Source organism: Acipenser ruthenus, chromosome 2, assembly GCF_902713425.1.
Source record: "Acipenser ruthenus chromosome 2, fAciRut3.2 maternal haplotype, whole genome shotgun sequence".
NCBI classification, from domain to species: Eukaryota; Metazoa; Chordata; class Actinopteri; order Acipenseriformes; family Acipenseridae; genus Acipenser; species Acipenser ruthenus.
The window spans coordinates 21,423,039-21,441,198 of NC_081190.1; positions in this window are offsets into that span (position 1 = coordinate 21,423,039).

Consider the following 18,160-nt stretch of genomic DNA (forward strand, 5'->3'; position numbering starts at 1 on the left):
CCAAGTGCCTTATCATTTAAGAAGTGTTTTACCATAAATTAAATGACTCCTGAGGAATGAGCTCATACTGAACCATATTCACAGTTCCCTCCAGTGAAAATAATTTTACTCATAAGTCATAATGCTAAAGAACCTTCTGAAAGTGTAACAACTGCTAAATAATTTGATTGAGATTTTTAACAAACATATTTGTTTAATGGGAAGAAATGAACAAAACAGTTTAACCATCTAGAATTCTGAGATGTTCTTTTAAAGTTGTTCCCTTTCAATTCGAAGACAACCACCAACATACTTATGGGATATGTCTGCCTTAGGTAGGTATTCACTGAGTATTTTATGTCAGAGCTGCCGATAGGCCCCTTCCTGGAGTGACATCCTCGGTCCGGCCTACCGAGGGATTAAACAGTCAACCCACGGAAGACATTTTCTCTTTTGCCTCTCACCTACGGTAAGGTAAGCTTCTGCGTTTACTAACTGAGTGTGTTTTTGAAAGAGCTCGTCTGAGTCGACTGCAGTTCCCTTGCATTTGTGCTGAAATCTGGCTTGCCTCTTTCCTGGAATCAGCGGCTCTAATACTTCGTTTCTTTCTTGCCCTTTCTTCACAGCCTGCCTCGCTTGCGTTGCAGGCTGTCTGTATACTGTATACACATCAACAGGCAGTCAGCCGTGTAATTTCTCCAAAGGGGCTGCATTCTAACCTGCCCCGCTGTTGAGTAGACCTCGCCGGCTGCCATTTATAAATAAAGCAGTACACTTTTTCTTCTCTGGTATACGCTACACGCTGCCCCGTTGTGTGACTGTACGCAATCCAGAACCAGGTTATCGCCGCGCTGCACCCTGATGCAGCACTGTGCGCTTCCCTGTACTGCTCTCCTGATTGCCTACCGCAGCCACTCGAGCCTGTGTATCCACCCCGGCATATGTTTTGTGCTACCCCGGGTTGTGTTGATTACACGCGTTTAATGCTAGGCACCTCTCGGTGCTTTGGCACCCTCAGTGCTTATATGCTCTGTGCCTCGGTGCTTCAGCGCCCCAGCATGTCAATAACACCTGCACGCAGCATCCTGATTCTTTGGTACACCATTACTATATTCTACCTCACTCAGTGTCCTCTGTGCTTCTGCACCCTTGGAGCCTGAGTGCTTCAATACACAGGTCTACACCCTCATTCCATGTTGCACATCCTGCACAACGTCCTCTGCTAGCACTGCTGAGCTGTACGCGGCGTTGGGAGCCCCTGGCCAGGCAGCAGGCTCAAGCCCTTGATCTGGCCCCAGCTCAGCCAATAACATCGGCCCCGGAGCTGGCCCCGCCTGACCACTACCTCCCCTGACCATTCCTTTGGACCAGCGATAAAGGAATTGCTGCAGCGCTCTCACCGAGAACGCAAGGCGTCTCAGCAGGTAGCCTCAATGCTCCCCTCCTGTACTCTGGTACAGGAGAGAACGAGACACTGGTGTCCGCCGTACTTGCATGGTGACTCGGACGGTTCCAATCCCCACTGGTCCGCTTGATGACCTAAAGCACCGCCTTCAGGCTTCCGCGGCAGCTAACAGCTGGCCCTACCCACAACAATGGGAGGGAGCCGGACGTGGGATTCCAAAACAGCTGTGATCTCGGAGGCAGCACCCACTTGGGTGCTCGCCACTGTACACACTGGTTATGCACACCGTCACATTCTCTAGTCTGCCCGGCTGGGTGACTGGTTAACAACAGTGGACCGAAAGGACTCGTATTCCACGTCCCTAGTGGTGAACTGGGCAGCGGACCTCCTCTTGAGGGAGGTTCCTCACCCGTCAGAATGGCGACTGCACCCTCAGGTGGTGCAGTGCATTTGGGAACCCATTTATTCCCCTACAGCAACTATTTTGCAGTTTCTGCAAGATCTGTTAGAGGCAGGTCGATCCCCCTCTAAGATGAAAGTGTACCTAGCAGCCATATCTGCATGCCACCCCATTGACTCAGTGTCCTGGGTGCTCATATACTAGCGACCTGTTTTCTCAAGGGTGCTCGACGATTATGCCCTCCATGGAGGGACGTTCTCCCCGAATGGAGCCTTGATATTGTGCTGGAGGCTCTGAGGAAGGCCCAGTTTGAGCCCATACACTCCATAGAGTTGAAGCATCTGTCTATGAAGACAGCCTTCCTCTTGGCAAAGGGGTTCAGTGAGCTGCAGGCGCTGTCAGTGCACAGCTCCTGTATGCGTATTTGGGATGATGGCAGCAGGGTGTCACTGCGTACAAACCCTGCTTTCCTCCCTAAGGTAATTATAGCCTTCCACATGAACCAGTCTGTGGAACTGGATTCTTTCCTTCCACCTCCATTTTCTTCGGAGGAGGATAGGAGATTGAACTTCCTCTGCCCGGCGCGGGCATTGAGGTGTTAAGTGGATAGGACAAGAGCTCTGCGTCATTCTGACCAGCTCTTTGTCTGTCACGGTATACAGACCCTAGGACAGGCCCTCTCAAAGCAGCGACTGTTGCACTGGATTGTGGACACAGTCTACTGCGTATGACAATGCCGGCTTGCCCCCAAATGGGCGGGTGGCCGTGCACTCTACTAGAGGGTTGGCTACATTTTGGGCCCTCTTCATAGGGGCCTCGCTGTCTGATATTTATACTGCGGCTAGCTGGGCTACAGACCTCCGTAAGTTACGCATACCTTCTTCAGGTTTTACTGCCTTAATGTGGTAGATCCTTCCCTGTCTTCATTAGGCATGAGGGTCCTTGAGGTTGCAAGCTCGGACCGCAAACCCTTGGGTTATGTGGTTTTGATGTGTCTCTCATCTGCTGCCGTTCCTTCTCCCTCGCGACTGCTCTGGTATACTTTCCCATAAGTATGTTGGTGGTCATCTTCAAGTTGAAAGGGAACGTTAGGTTACTTACCGTAACCCTAGTTGCCTGAAAGAGAAGACGACCACCTACCAGCAAGGTTGCTTCAGTCACCCTCACGGGTTCGATGCAAAAGCGAAAATGTCTTCTGTGGGTTGACTGTTTAATCCCTCGGTAGGCCGGACCGAGGATGTCACCCCAGGAAGGGGCCTATTGGCAGCTCTGACATAAAATGCTCAGTGAATACCTACCTAAGGCAGACATAAGTATGTTGGTGGTCATCTTCTCTTTCAGGGAACCATGGTTACGGTAAGTAACCTAACATTCTCTGCTATAAAGTATATTAGGCAGCAGATAGATCTAGGCATTGTTAAAACTTTAAACTATAGTGATGTGTGCATTTGGATTTAAAAATAAATAATGAAATTGATCACCTTTAGATAACCAAAACTCCCCTTCAGACCTCACTGCAGGTGCAACATGGTGGTTTATTTGGAAGTTCCTCAATGAGTTTTAGTTTCATTGATGGTATTTTAAAAACTGTTCTATCTTAGTTTAGCAAGACGTGTTAAAAAGAAAATATAAAAACAAGACTGGCCTTATAGCTTTGCAGCTTCTGGCTTCCATTTATAAATGAAAAACTCATGCCACTGTCGGTAGGTCATTCAAAGGTAAGAGGTAACCATCTTAATAAAATAAATAAATTAACAGACCTTTTAATATAACCGGCCCTATTTCATTATTTTGTAAGTTATTTGAGTTCAGTTTTGAAGAATAAAATAAAAACAAGAACTATTTAAGGAATATGTAGTTTTCATGAATATGCAAGCTATTGTATTCATTCTTTTGATTTTTTGCATTTAATAATTTTACAATAGGTTGAAATGAATGACCAGTAACAACAAGGTGGATCTGGGAGACTGAGAAAGGCCAGGACTTAAGGCCTATTATTCTTAAGAATAATAAATGGAGCAAATACTGTTTCAGGGACCTGACACATGCACTGTAAAACAAACATCATGACACCAACTGATGAGCTTGAAACTATTCTTCAGAACTGCACAGGGATGCATACTTGCCTTTCTATACTTGCCTTTTACGTCACTTTTCAAACTTTTTGGAGGAACTGGAAGCATTTCTGTCCTCTCGAAGTTTCTTCAGCGCATGGTGAAGCAACCAGTAGCTGTTCTGTGCTGTGGATAATACATTAGCAAGGATCCAGCACACCCTTAAGGTGAGCTGGAGGCATAGCTCAGAGCTAGGGTTATTATTTGGCTCCTTGCTCACTGGGACAGTTTGGAATAGTTCAGGTTTACTTTTAACTCGCATCCCAATTCATTGTAGTACTTTTAGTCCTGTAGTTCTGAAAAACTAGATAAAAGGTAATAGGTAACCAAGTTTAAAAACAATACCTGTCCTAAGCTGTCCCAGTGAGTCTGGAGCCACATGATCATCTGCTTTAGAGCAAAAGAAGCAAATCCTTCTAGAAAACCTGCTTTTGGCAACAAGTCAATGAAAATGGAGAAGGAAAGCAAGACCAAATCCAATGCAGCTGCATTTTTGTAGCTACAGAAACTACAGTACAAGCATAAATAAATACTTTACCCATAAACCAGCTGATTAGCATAAATACACAGGAAACCTGCATCCGGTCATGAGAAACACTGAGTAGGATATGATAGAAAAGTTAATTTATTGCAAGTGAATAAAAATAACTAAAATAATACTTTAAGTAAAACATATTCCACCTGTTCATAATAAATATTGACTTCTTGTCAAAACTTTTATTTAATTTTATAACAAAAGTCTATGGTACTATTGTATATTTTATGACTGTGTGTAACAGGGCGAGGTGCCCTGTACATTGTTTTGTTTATTTTATTTTAGAACGGGGTTCCCCTCCGCCCCGGTGCAGATTATTGTTTTGTGTTTGTTTATTATGAGTTATTATTTTTATGTTGGCGAAGCGCCGTATGTTTTGTTTATAGATATGACGTCGTAGCCGAATCTTTGTTTATTTTGGTTAGTAGCGTGGATGGGAAACCCCATCCACAGTAATTGATAAACTCGTGCAGAAGGTGTCCATCTCCCGAATTAATTGATTCATTTTGTTGCTAATCGGGAGATGGTCACCTGAATATAAAAGCCTGCAGCTCTCGGCACTCGAGGTGGGTGTACGAGAGGAGCAGAGAGACGGCGATTGAAAATGAAAACGAAAACGAAACTTAAAAGTAACATAGGAACAGTGAAGGCAATCTGCCCAGCCTGACCTGTGTTTTATTTATTTTGTATTTGAGATTTGTTTTGTTTAACCAGTTTATTTTTGTTAAAAATATTTTATTTCTTTTTGTATTTGTTAATAAAAACGGCGCAAGCGCCTTTAACTGCAGTACTCCCTGGTGTCAGTATTTTTCCTTCCTGCTTCTGTCTGACGTCACCGCCCAGTCACCCTGTCACACTGTGTTTAAAACTATTTGATGAAAAATCAGTGGAATTTAATACAACCGTTATTATTTTGGAACAGTAAGAGGGGACTACAAATCTGTGGCTCTTATAAAAAAGGCTTTAAAAAAACGAATTTAGCAATCTCACAAGAATTTGTTACCTGAGCAGGGTTTGTACAGATGCTGTTAACTTTTCATAGGATACACAGAAAATTTAAAAAACAAAACTGACTTCATCCTTCCAGTATAACACATTTCCCACTCATGGTATATATTTTTGAATACCCACAACACTTTTGGCTGCTAATACCTTTATATATATACATATATATAAAAACATTTGTACTTCTGACCACTGTGTTACACACAAAGCTTACATCACTGAACTAAATAATAAAAGGCTTTGTTCCATGTCAATAACTACACACTGCCTTGGTTTGTTCATTGTGAGGCAATGCATTTTGTCTTTACTGCATATTAAGTCTACAGGTCAACATGTGATCCTGTTCACTGCCATCTTAAACACAACCTTATAATAGAACAACATTGAAAAATAGTTTTCAGTGAGATGAGATGATGCTTCCAATAATTTTCAAACATGTCAAAGGACTATTCTGATTTCTTTTAAACAAATGGTGTTGTTCATTAAGTACTAGCAACATAAGATTCAGAGTATTGAACTCTGTTGAGGATGGTGACTCACTCTCCTGTCTTTCTGTCTTTGAATAAGCTTTCACTAACACAAAGACCTTCAATAATAAACGGCCGACAAAAGATATTATGTTTTATTCTTTGTACTGTATGATGTCCTTTATGTAAAGGCTGCTCCAAATGCATTGTGCCATGTGCACTGGCTTAGTTTGCCATCTCAAAGAGGGAATGCAGTCATGATACATATCCACTAGAGAGCAGTACTAGCATTAGACATTTCAGCATCAAGATTAAACTCAGCAGGAAAGGGATTCAGGAGTTTGTGTATAAATATTGTTAAAATTATCATACATAGCTTCAGAGTAAATTGCGAAACAAGGTGATGGGGTGCATTGCAATGAGAAAAAAAAATAGTATTTGATATTATAAGGACTGGAGGCAGCAGGTACAGTGGACTGTATTAGTCATAGAAGGATAGCATTCTCCTGCAGAGACAAAACAAGATCAGACCTGTGTCAAGGAAAGGGTGATACACCAACTACCAAGAGAATGGCAGCCAAACACACTGATGGTTTGTTATAAATCATTAATCACACTGCTCGAAACTCTAGGGGGGAAAAAAGCAAAACTTTCTTTGCATTTGATTTAATTCTGGATAAAACTGCTTTTAGAAAGATGGCCACTGGGTGTTGCTAAAACATTAAAGGAATGTAAACACCAGTATTAAGTATAGGTAAGTGTGTGTAATACGCCTGTTAAGGGCTTCGAGGGGTTGTGGGTGCCAGAACCCAGAGAAGCCCTTAACAGATTTGATAACATGCACTTAATTATTTATTATATATGGAGAGTTGCAATCAACTGAACACACAAACACAATATTGTAAAGCTTTTTTAAGACAATTATTTTAAAGCTGAAAAATGTATTTTTCTGAGGATTGTGATAAATATTAATGTTAATTGATGAATTGTTGAAAGCGCAGTGTCCATCAAACACATTTCCTAAATTACTGGGTAAGGCGTGCTGAGGAGTAGAGTTTTCTTTCTCTGACTCAGGCACTATGGGAAAGAATGAAAGTGTCACTTTCTGTTGAGAGAAATGTGCTGATGAGGAAGAGGAATTAAGTACAGAAGAAACATTTCTCTCTTGCTGGAGTAGTTATGTATGCTGCAGAGGTTCCTCTGCCCAGAGACCTGCACTATTTCAGTTGGAGGTATGTTGCTGCTGACCATTTTTTGTTTGCTGGTTCTGTGAGTGGTGTGGTTGGTGAACTTTTTGCTTGCTAGCAGATCTGCAGAGAGCTGCAAGTTGTGCATCATCTGCTTTATTTTGTTTATGCCCACTCTCATATTTTTGAACCATAGCGAACGTCCTCCTGCTTTCAAGTTTGGTACAAGGTAGTAGGGAGAAGCCGAAGCTGTAATTTCCTGCCTCCGGTTCTCTCTGTAGCGCTTGTAGGTATTGATTGAGTCCTGGGCCGGATGTTTTCAGTGTGTTGCTGTACATTCTTGGTTTCAGGGACACTATGTCTCCTGTGTTGTCCCCAGACCGTGTCTTGGTTTGTTCATCTGAATATTGTAGAATATTGTAGAAACTCGTTTCCAAGCAAGTCGGTATTCAGAGATGTCTCCCCACATGAGGTTGTGCTGCTGCTTGGTCCAAAAATGGAGACCGTTCAGAAAAAATACCATGTTCAGAAGCGCTGCTGCATCTGCCATTCAGACTGTTCCTGAAGTAAACAGCGGATTCATTTCCATTTGTTTCCAAAGTAGATTGTGAAGGTATCTTCTTTAGGTATCTATCAATGCTGCCGAGTATCTTAGGGTGTGGGGTTTGAACTCATCCCTGTCTTTTCTTCTGACAGCCAAGATACATTTTGACAGGTGGCTGTAGAGTTCTTCCACTGGGAGATGCAGCAAATCTTTTTCCTCAGAAATGCTTCTTAGATAGATTCTGAACAAGTTTAAGTCACATAAAGTTTCCCTTTGTGTGCCTTTGTTTTCTTGTTCCTGAAGAAAACTATCCACCTCAGCCTCACTGATAGCTAGAAATCTTGAGTCTGCCATTTTTTCTCAGTTTGTTTGGAATTCTGACAGGGTGATGACATCACTGCCGTGGCCTGTAATCTAAAATTAAATAAATAAATAAAAATAATAATATGAGTATTTAATGTAGCAATGCTAGTGATAATGCTGCAACAGCAGTGCAAATAAGAGAGAGATTTATTTTAGAACTAGTAATTAGTAATCCGATATCAAAAACCAAGATTAACTGGTTAATACCATCAGTTTGAATAATGTCTTCAGACATTGACTACAACCTGGTTTAAGCTGAGCTGGTGAAAGTCCACACTTTTTGACATACATTGTTAATCTTAATATTAGCTGGATAATTCAAGCATTCCCCAGTTTATTTATTTATTTATATATATATATATATCAATTCAACAAAGTCTAAAAGTGGTTACAATATATCAGAATCAATGGTCCCCTAACTGTTTCAGTCAAAATAATGTATTTCTCTCAAGCACATAAAGTACTAGTCTTATAACTAAGTTATCATAAATGTATATAATAGTGTTCCAAAAACTTATGGTTATTCAGTCTAATTTCTTGAACATGACATTTAACAAACCTACTTTGAAACGTTGGATTCAATTCAAGGAATGTGTGTTATTGATTGGTTTGTTTTATGCCTAGAATTTGAGCCGAATCAAAATGCATTGAAACAAAATGCTAACTCTTAAGAATCGATTTGTCTTCTCTAAACTGGCTGTTGTAAAAACTGCACTGTAATTTTCAGTAGCAACAAAGAACTCAGACATGTTCTTTGTACATCTGACACTTTGATCTGAGGTAAAATCAAAATCCTTGGTCTGAAATAACTAATTATAAGAATAATACAACTGCATGAATAAGCAATGATTGGCAAATCTGCAGAAATCACCGTCTGACTTATTTTCTGTAATTTATAAAAAAATATTGTTTTAGAGAACAAAGGTGAGATATATCAAGGCTTTTCCACATAAAATGCATAATTAAGTCAATATTTTTGAGAAAAGAAAATGAAAGTTACTTTCTGAAATGTTTGTTACTAGTTTCATAACATTAGCAATATTATTTAACTTTTACCAAAAAAAGTAAGATTTTGATAAATCTGTCCCAATGTGACAATGTTTAAACTGTACATACTAAACAATTGTGGTATTCAAGGTCTCCTGTGCAGTTTGCAACAATTTAGAATGGAAAATGTATAAGCCATAAAGCACACAGTATCTTTCAGGCAACTTTTTTCTCTTGAAGCGACTTGTTGCAGGTGACATTTTTATGAAATTTAGAAATGTTTCATGACTTTAAAACCAGTAAAACAAAACGTAGGCACAACTGAGTTACTTGTTTCTAATTTTATTTTTCTTTAAAGCAAATTAAGCCCTTTGTGAACGAAGGTGTTTAACAGAACTTTTACTGAAATAGTAATTTGAACCACATGCATAACTGGAACATAGGGATTCTGCTATTCACAGTCATTTGGATCTGTCCTGTTCACCTCAAACAATTTCACTGAAATACCTGGCGTGTCCATTTTTTGATTACAACACAATCTGTGGTTATGTCTTTCACTGTACTGCAGCATAATCAATAAGCAAAGCTTGTCATGGCGCATGCAGTGACAACTTGCTTAGTTTATAGTCACTATGAGCCAATCACTTGCTTTGTAACTCCCGAATACAACCCCAAACCTTGCCCCCCTTCACACGCATCTGTAATGACAGCACACTGCAGAAGCATTTGTTATCCAACATGTTGGCACGTGTTGACCCTTCATATTCAACCCAATGTTTAAAGTCATCACTCATACTCATTTTTCCCCGTCCCCTGTGGTGTTGTATTAATATGTGTCCGCTCTGTGTCACATGGTACTATATGGCTTGCTGGCTGTCAGTCTTCCGTTTAGCCCAGCTACACAAAGTGGCCTCTCTCTTTTCAATGTTTATGGACACCAATGTTCTCTGAAGGGATTCAGCTGTACCGCTATGGTGGCTGTCAATTAACTGTCACGAATACCTAGCGCTTTGACAAATTGCATGCTGGTTACTACAATATAGTGGTCCTCTCAGTCAGATGTCACTTCCTTCTGACCTTCTCTCTTTCTGTCTTGATTTGTCCTTGTATGTTTGACGGCATTTGACAAGTAGCAGAAACCCTTCACTGAGCCACTGAAGACTGAACAGACAGCTAAGATTATAATTTTCTTTTAAATTTGTGGTCATGACTATTGTGTCCTTTCAGGACTCAATAGAAATTACACCAGTGAGGTTAGCTGATGATAATTAACCTGTACATTCTATCACCTTATAAAAATGGGCATAGATATACTTTATATATTATGATTCTGGTCAATTGGTTCTCACGAACCATTACAGTTATGGAAATTGTGGTGGTAAAATCTAGCTGCACCCTTTACTTTGACCTGTAATGAAGAATACCTAAGGATCTGAGAAATTGGCTTCAAACTTCCTGCACGAAATACAGATATTCCAGATCAAAGCCACATACTGTACATGAGTAATGGAGACAGGATAACATAGTGTTAAAGCATTGGCTTATAACTTTTTCTTGTGACTGTTCCAGCAGCTGTTAAAATAGAACTATATAAAACCACCCCCCCTAGCTACACCACTGGCTTTATTGCCTGGATTACTGCATATTTGTGACTTCCCCTAGAATGCTGGGTTGCAAATGTATGTTTTTGGTATAAAGAATGAAAAAAAAAACCTTCATATAACAGATATCAGAACTTAAGCCTTCAGCTGGGTGCATTCGTTCCCATTACATATTTTTAGACTTACAGTGTCATGTTCACTGGTGTCTAGTAGAACAGAATGTTGTTGGTGCTGTTAATTGTGCATTAGGAATATTCAAGAACGAAATGTCCAGGATGATGGGCCACAATCATTCAATAGCTCCCTGGGGACAGTTTGGATGGATACCACTGTAGTCTGGCACAAAATATTAATATTTATTTTGGTGATCCCTCCATATCCTGTCAAAGTGTCTTTGTCTCTCCAGTTAAAAGATTGATTTTATGACAAAAACAATCAGGGAAAACAGGATTTTAAATTCCTATTAAGGAGACAGAAGACTTTTCAAGGTATTAAAACTAGGAACTGGGGAGGGGAGGGAATCTAAAGAGGCATGTAAAATTCAGGTTAAAGTATCCTGCCATTCCCGCTACCCGCTGAGTAAACACAGAGGTGTGTGCTACAGTAACCTTCGTCAAATTCCTATTACCCCTGCTCAATCACATGCTCTTGACTGGACCGATTTATGCCTAGGTTTATTTAATGTCAGGTCTCTGTCTAATAAGGCTCCATTAATTAGGGTACATCATAACCCTAGATCTTACTATTTCTGATCATCTTGCCATTCTTTTTGAGCTGACTCTGCTAGTATCGACAAAGACTGTGGACCGTACATTAAAATCACAGGTAATTAATTCTTCAACTGCTGTTAAACTCTCTGATGTCTTGAGCTCATTACCACTCTCTGAGTCCTTATTAGTAGATGAGCTGGTTAATACCTACAACACCACCTTAACTGGTATCTTAGATACTGTAGCGCCAATCAAAACTCGGAGAGTGTCTTTTAAAAAAAGCTCACCATGGTTAAATGATACAGCTCGAGGATAAATACGAGGGTCATAAACTAGAACGGAGATGGCGGGAATCTAAACTGCATGTTCATTACATCTCATGGAAGGGCCACCTGGTTAAATATAGGAAGGCTCTGGCATTGGCTAGATCATCATATTATTCTAATTTAATTTAAACAAATACAAATAATCCTAGATTTCTTTTTGCTACCCTAGATAAATTAATTAATCCTTCCCCTAATAGTCCCACCCTTGACATTGGTTGCAATGACTTCTACATTTCTTTTAAAATAAAATACTAGACATCAGAAATCTGATTCCATAGACACCTTCTATTAAGGAGGGCTCCAGCACAATTTTACCAACTACACCTATTAAGGCTACTATGGGGGCTATTTCTTTGATTACCTTACAGGAACTGACAGCGCTAGTTCGACATATGAGAGCTACTACATGCTCTCTTGATCCCATTCCTACAAAACTATTAAAATATGTTCTTGGTGTTATTAATACCCACATTTTAAAAATTATAAATGATTCACTTTCATCCGGTATAGTTCTCTCAGCACTTAAGGTAGCTATGCTTAAGAAACACAATTTGGATCCTAAAGTCCTCAATAACTATAGGCCAGTCTCCAACCTACCATTCTTAGATATAGTTCTAGAGAGAGTTGTTGCAATTCAATTACAAAAAATTATATCGCTTAATGGTATATTCGAGAAATTTCAGTCTGGTTTTCGTGCTGCACATTACACTGAGACGACGCTTGTCAGAGTTGTGAAAGCTCTGACTTGGGCTTTCCATCAGTTTTAATTCTTCTAGATCTAAATGCTGCCTTTGATACTATAGACCATTCCATCCTACTGAATTGTCTTGAAAGCACAGTCGGACTGTCCGGCCTTGTCCTAGCCTGGTTCAAATCGTTTCTTTCTGATTGGTTTCAGTTTGTTTCTGTTGGGGAGGTAAAATCGGCATATCGGGAGTTGTATGCAGTGTTCCACAAGGCTCCATTCTAGGTCCCTTGTTGTTTTCGTTATATATGCTACCGTTAGTTGACATTATCCACAGACATGGAGTGAACTTGTTTTGTTGATGATACCTAGCTATATTATCCCTAAAGCTAGGAAATTCTTCTGCCGGGGTGTTATTAGCTACTTGCCTTACAGACCAAGCATTGGATGTCACAGAATTGTCTAATGTTGAATTCAGATAAAACAGAGGTTATGCTAGCGGGCTCACAGAACCAACTAAAAAGAAATGTGGGATTACATGAGCTTGACCCTTGCAGTCTCTCATCAAAACTTAAACTAGAGGGTAATCTTTGGGTGTCTTCTTTAATCCTGATCTATCATCTGAGACTCTTATTAGGGAAATTACTAAAGCATCTTTTTGCCATTTGAGAAATAAAGCCAAACTTATTTCCATATCTGATGCTGAGAGACTAATGCATGCCTTTGTTTCATCTAGAATTGATTATTGTAATACACTTTTTTTCTGGTGTCCCAAAACTTGTGGTATCCCGCTTGCAGCTTGTTCAGAATACCGCCGCTAGAATTCTGACTAAAACCAGGAAAAGTGAACATATTACCCCTGTTTTGGCCTCTTACACTGGCTCCCTGTCCAATATAGAATTGATTTTAAGATTTTGCTGTTAACTTACAAGGCCCTGAAAGGACTAGCACCTAGTTATTTGCAGGAGTTACTGAGCCTGTATCTTCTTAACCACACTCTGAGATCACAGGATGCAGGGCTGCTGGTTATTCCTAGGGTCAGCAACAGCACCACGCGAGGCAGGGCTTTTTCTTGTAGAGCTCCTAAATTATGGAATACTCTGCCTTTGTTTGACAGGGAAGCTGGGACCGTTACAGTTTTTAGGTCAAGACTGAAAACGCACTTTAATAAAATGTCTTTCTTATCTTAGTGGCTTTTAATGTAATTTTAAAATGCGTCTTTTGTATTATTATTGTGTATACTGTTATTTAAATGATCTGATTGTGGCAGTTGTATATGTGACATGCTATACAAATGTATTGTGGTTTGTTCTCTTTTCTGCTATGTACTAAACAATGCTTTGTGATACTTTTGCATAAAAAGCCCTATATAAATGCAATAAACAAATAAATAAATAAATAAATAAATAAATAAATAAATAAATAAATAAGTGGCAGTTCCACTTCCAGCTGAATGATTGAAATCCATCAACAGCTGCAGGCATGCATGCTCTTGTGGAATAAGGACTCAAGGGTCATTCTTGTCACGATTGTCTATGCTCTTAAAAATGTGAACACACATGGCATATCTCACGGAACTGAAAATACAGTAAGTGAATGTTACTGAGATTAAATTTGTGAATAAGGACACATGCTTTATGAGGCAGTGTAGATTACACCCGAATATGTTTCTCCGTTGCTATCAAACAACTGTAAAGTGCCTCAAATGATTAAATTAGAGATTAAATACCATATTGTGAAAGTTTTGCTAACTTGGTTAAATTATTCTTATCTAATTTAATCCCCCCTCCCTCCCCATTATAAATATACAATTACTAATATACTCAGCTCCTAAAAAATACAAAATACTCAGCCCTCTGTAGTGAAGTGATTCCTTTCCAGAATGACAGACCATTAATATACTTCCAAGCCATTTCCAAATATCCACTTTCCATCTCTCATTAGGTTTTGTACCATCTCATTGTCACTGCATCCAGCTTTTTCTATTAAAACTTCATTTTTCGTACAAAAATTTAAAGTAAACAAGTTTCAAACTTAAAATTAAACACTAGGATCAAATCAGTTGCTCTACACAACAGCAGGACAAAATACAGCAGACTAGAATACTAAGTTTGTTTTCACTGAGGACTCAATTTTAATGCTTAAAATGCTTAAGAAGCACCTTTATACAGGGTGATTCATAAAAGTAAAAAACAAAACAAAAAAACATTGTTAAAAACATGTTTGAATTAAGCTCCTCCATTGGGCTGATATATGGGTCGGTCAGGAAAACATGCGATAGAAAGAACAATATTTATTAAGCTTAGACAAGACAATAATACGTTATACATATTTTCATTACATCCTTGGTCTTTGGCTTTACCCTACAAGGTACCCTGCCCATAATTTAGTTTACTGATAGTGGAGAGGATAGCTGCCCTCCCCTTAGATGAAGCTGAAAAACAGGAGGAGGCTGGGGAGGAGGAGACAAACTCTGACACACAATGGGGACTAAAGAATTGAGTTAAGATATAAAGCCCTTTCTAGCTTTTCATTGGACGTGTTGTTAAACGAATGACGAATGACATACCAGCTATTTGACTGCTGAATGTCTGGTGATGGAGGCACCTAATATGCTTGATGTTTATGATTTTAATCTATCTTAAAAGTGAGTTCCCTGCCTGAATCGCCACTTTGCTGAATTCGTTCTTTGATTCTGGTTAGCCACGACGGGTGTGATGTTTGCACGTTCTTCTGTCCTAATTTCTCCTGTAATTCAATATGTTCTGGGTTTTTCAGTTGGTGCATTGTTTGAATCTCCATGTAGATACAGATTGAACACCATTTAGCACCCTGTATTCCCCCATCCTCCATGTTGGTTATGTGCATCACACATTTCGTACTACTCTAGATGTCTTAAAATAGCACTCATTAGAAATACACAGGGCTGGCATCAAGTCACTTGGTTTGTTGTATATCCACACATGCTGTGACTTACCTAGCTGTAAAGTGTTGATTTTTCTACTGGCACAGGGGGAACACAATGATGCAATATAAAATGCTCATAGGGGGTGTTGCTGAAGCCCATGTATGCATATACTATGGTAAATTGACCATATAGTATAGGCTACAATCTGTCAGTGTGTTCCACATGACTTGTTCTGTGCTAGTATTATCATTCACTCTAAAAGTCTGCTACGTAAGCCACAGCATGTCGATAAACCCCAAGCAACTTCATTCCAGCCCTGTACTGAATATATTAAAACATTACATCAGATTAATAGAAAACTTAGCTCCATGTTTTTGAACTCTACCTTCTTATTTTTTGGAATTTTCTATGGATTTTCAATTTAAAACAATGGAACTGTCAAAACTAATGAGATTAACTTGTTCAGGTATAGTCATGGAAACCTCTGAAGCCTGGTTGGCTTACTTCAGATGATGGTACAAAGGAATAATGTGCTGCCAGAGAACGAAATATTCACTTCCTTTTTTTTCCTGATATTTGGCAAGACTTATGCTTATTTCAAGCCATATGTCACAGCCTCAGTTTAGACCAAAATGCTTGGTGGATGTTCCACAGTATGTTTCTGCAATTATGTACAGATGAGATGCAGAGCATTCCTTCAGTCTGCTTGGAGACAGCCCATAGTACACCTTCATGATGTCAAACATCTGTCTTCTTTCTGCAGTACCTGCATGAATTCAGGATATAAAGAATGTACACTGAGCTGTTTGTTAGCATCTGTAATTCTTAGAACAATGACTTGTGCATTATGTCAGACTGGGGTCTTTTCATCCTTACTGCTCTCAAACAGCTCATAAAACAGATTCCATTGTGGAGTGAGTGGTTAGAGCAGGGGTGTCCAATAACGGTCCTGGAGGGCCATTCTCCTCCTGGTTTAATAGGTAAAATGATATAATTAACCTACTTCAGGGTCTGTATGGAGGTTTAATTGGCTCAATTAAACAATTTAGAACACGGTTGGAACGAAGACCAGGAGTGGAAGGACCAACTTCGGCCACCCCTGTGTTAGAGCCTTGGCACTCACTTGTGGCTCTTTCAGTTTATTCCAGTCCATGACTTTATTCCAACCATGTCCTTAATTATTCAATTGAGCAGTCTAGAGCTGTGTTCCAACACAAGTTTTCCAATGTTTAATTGGGTTCAATTAAGTAATTGCAGGCCTGGTTGGAACAAGGTCTTAGTTTGAAGCTTGTTTACCTGTGCACAACCAGATGTTATAGCTTTACATTTTAATAATAATAATAATAATAATAATAATAATAATAATAATAATAATAATAATAATAATAATAATAAAAGCCACTGAAGAGGCAGATTAATAATAAATATGCTACTTAATAAAGAAAGACCAATTTGAAATAAAGAAGTGAATAGTATGGACCTGTAGCTATGTATGTACGGTAGTGGGCAGTGTCAGAATCCATTTAATGTTGGATTTCATTGAAGAATATTGTTTGCTTCTTTTCTTACCTCAGAAAGTGATACATTTTTTGTGATGGATTGCATTTGTGATTTTTATAACAAAAAGAAAAAAGAGAAAAAGAACAACTCAGCAAAGTCAATGCTCCCTTCAACAGTATTTGTCACACTGTAAATCATTCAGCTGCTAATATTTTGGCTGAGAATAAATTAGAATTAAGCCCCAGTAATTCTTCTGCCAGGTGCTGGTAATGTATTACTTTATTATTAAACCAGGTACATTTTCTGACGGAACAGGAAGGTCACTCAATTTCAAAACTCCCTGCAACAAAGTTTTAAACCGGAGGCTTTCTCACCTTGTGCCAAGTGATTTTAAAGAAGTTTGCTCAAGGCCCTGACTTATGTAACAGGCAGCATTGTGTGATACGAGATGAGGTGAAAAGCTCTAAAACCATGAATGCCGATGAGCCCAGCTGTTTTGCATAGTGGTTAAGGTGCTCGCTTGCAGCATGTGTGTTATTTGTTTGTTTGTTTAGCAGATGCCTTTATCGAAGGCGACTTACAGAGACTAGGGTGTGTGAACTATGCATCAGCTGCAGAGTCACTTAGAATTACGTCTCACCCGAAAGACGGAGCACAAGGAGGTTAAGTGACTTGCTCAGGGTCACACAATGAGTCAGTGGCTGAGGTTGGATTTGAACCGGGGACTGCTTGGTTACAAGCTCTTTTCTTTAACCTCTGGACCACACAGCCGGTTTGCACCCAGCCTTTGGCCTGTTACACTGACTTGTTTATTAATATACAGTAATTTCAATATGAACATGTCGGTACTGATGATATAACACAGAACCTTGATGTAGAAATGTATCCTAAAATGTTTGTTTAGCTCTTCCTTGAAGGATCTCACTTACCTGTGATTTACCATGCTTGTCTGTGCTTTTACAATGCTTCTCTTATGTTTTACTACACCATTTCAGAGATACAGCCCTGTGATATTTTATAAGAAAGCTCTTAGCATTGGAACAGACTTACAGCTATAGTAATACATATTCTGAAGCCATACGACCCCCCCCCCCCCCCCCCCCCACCCCAGATTGTTTATGTGTGAAGCTATCCAAATATGGCCACAAGGGACACTGTCACACTGCTGACAAATTTGTCCCTCACAAGTGGCAGCCATACAATACATTGTTATGGGGCCAATGGTTCAGTAAGATTTAAACATCTATCAACACTGTGACAGTAACTGGAGACAACATTTCATAAATAGAGATGGCAGACAGTTATTTTTTTTTTCCGTGGATGAATTTTAACTGATATCCGAATATGTGATATTTATTGTAAGCACATCGTTGCTCAAATAATTGCATGTGTCCAGAATTGGTGCTTACAATATACAGATTCTATCAGGCAGTCAAGTAACAGG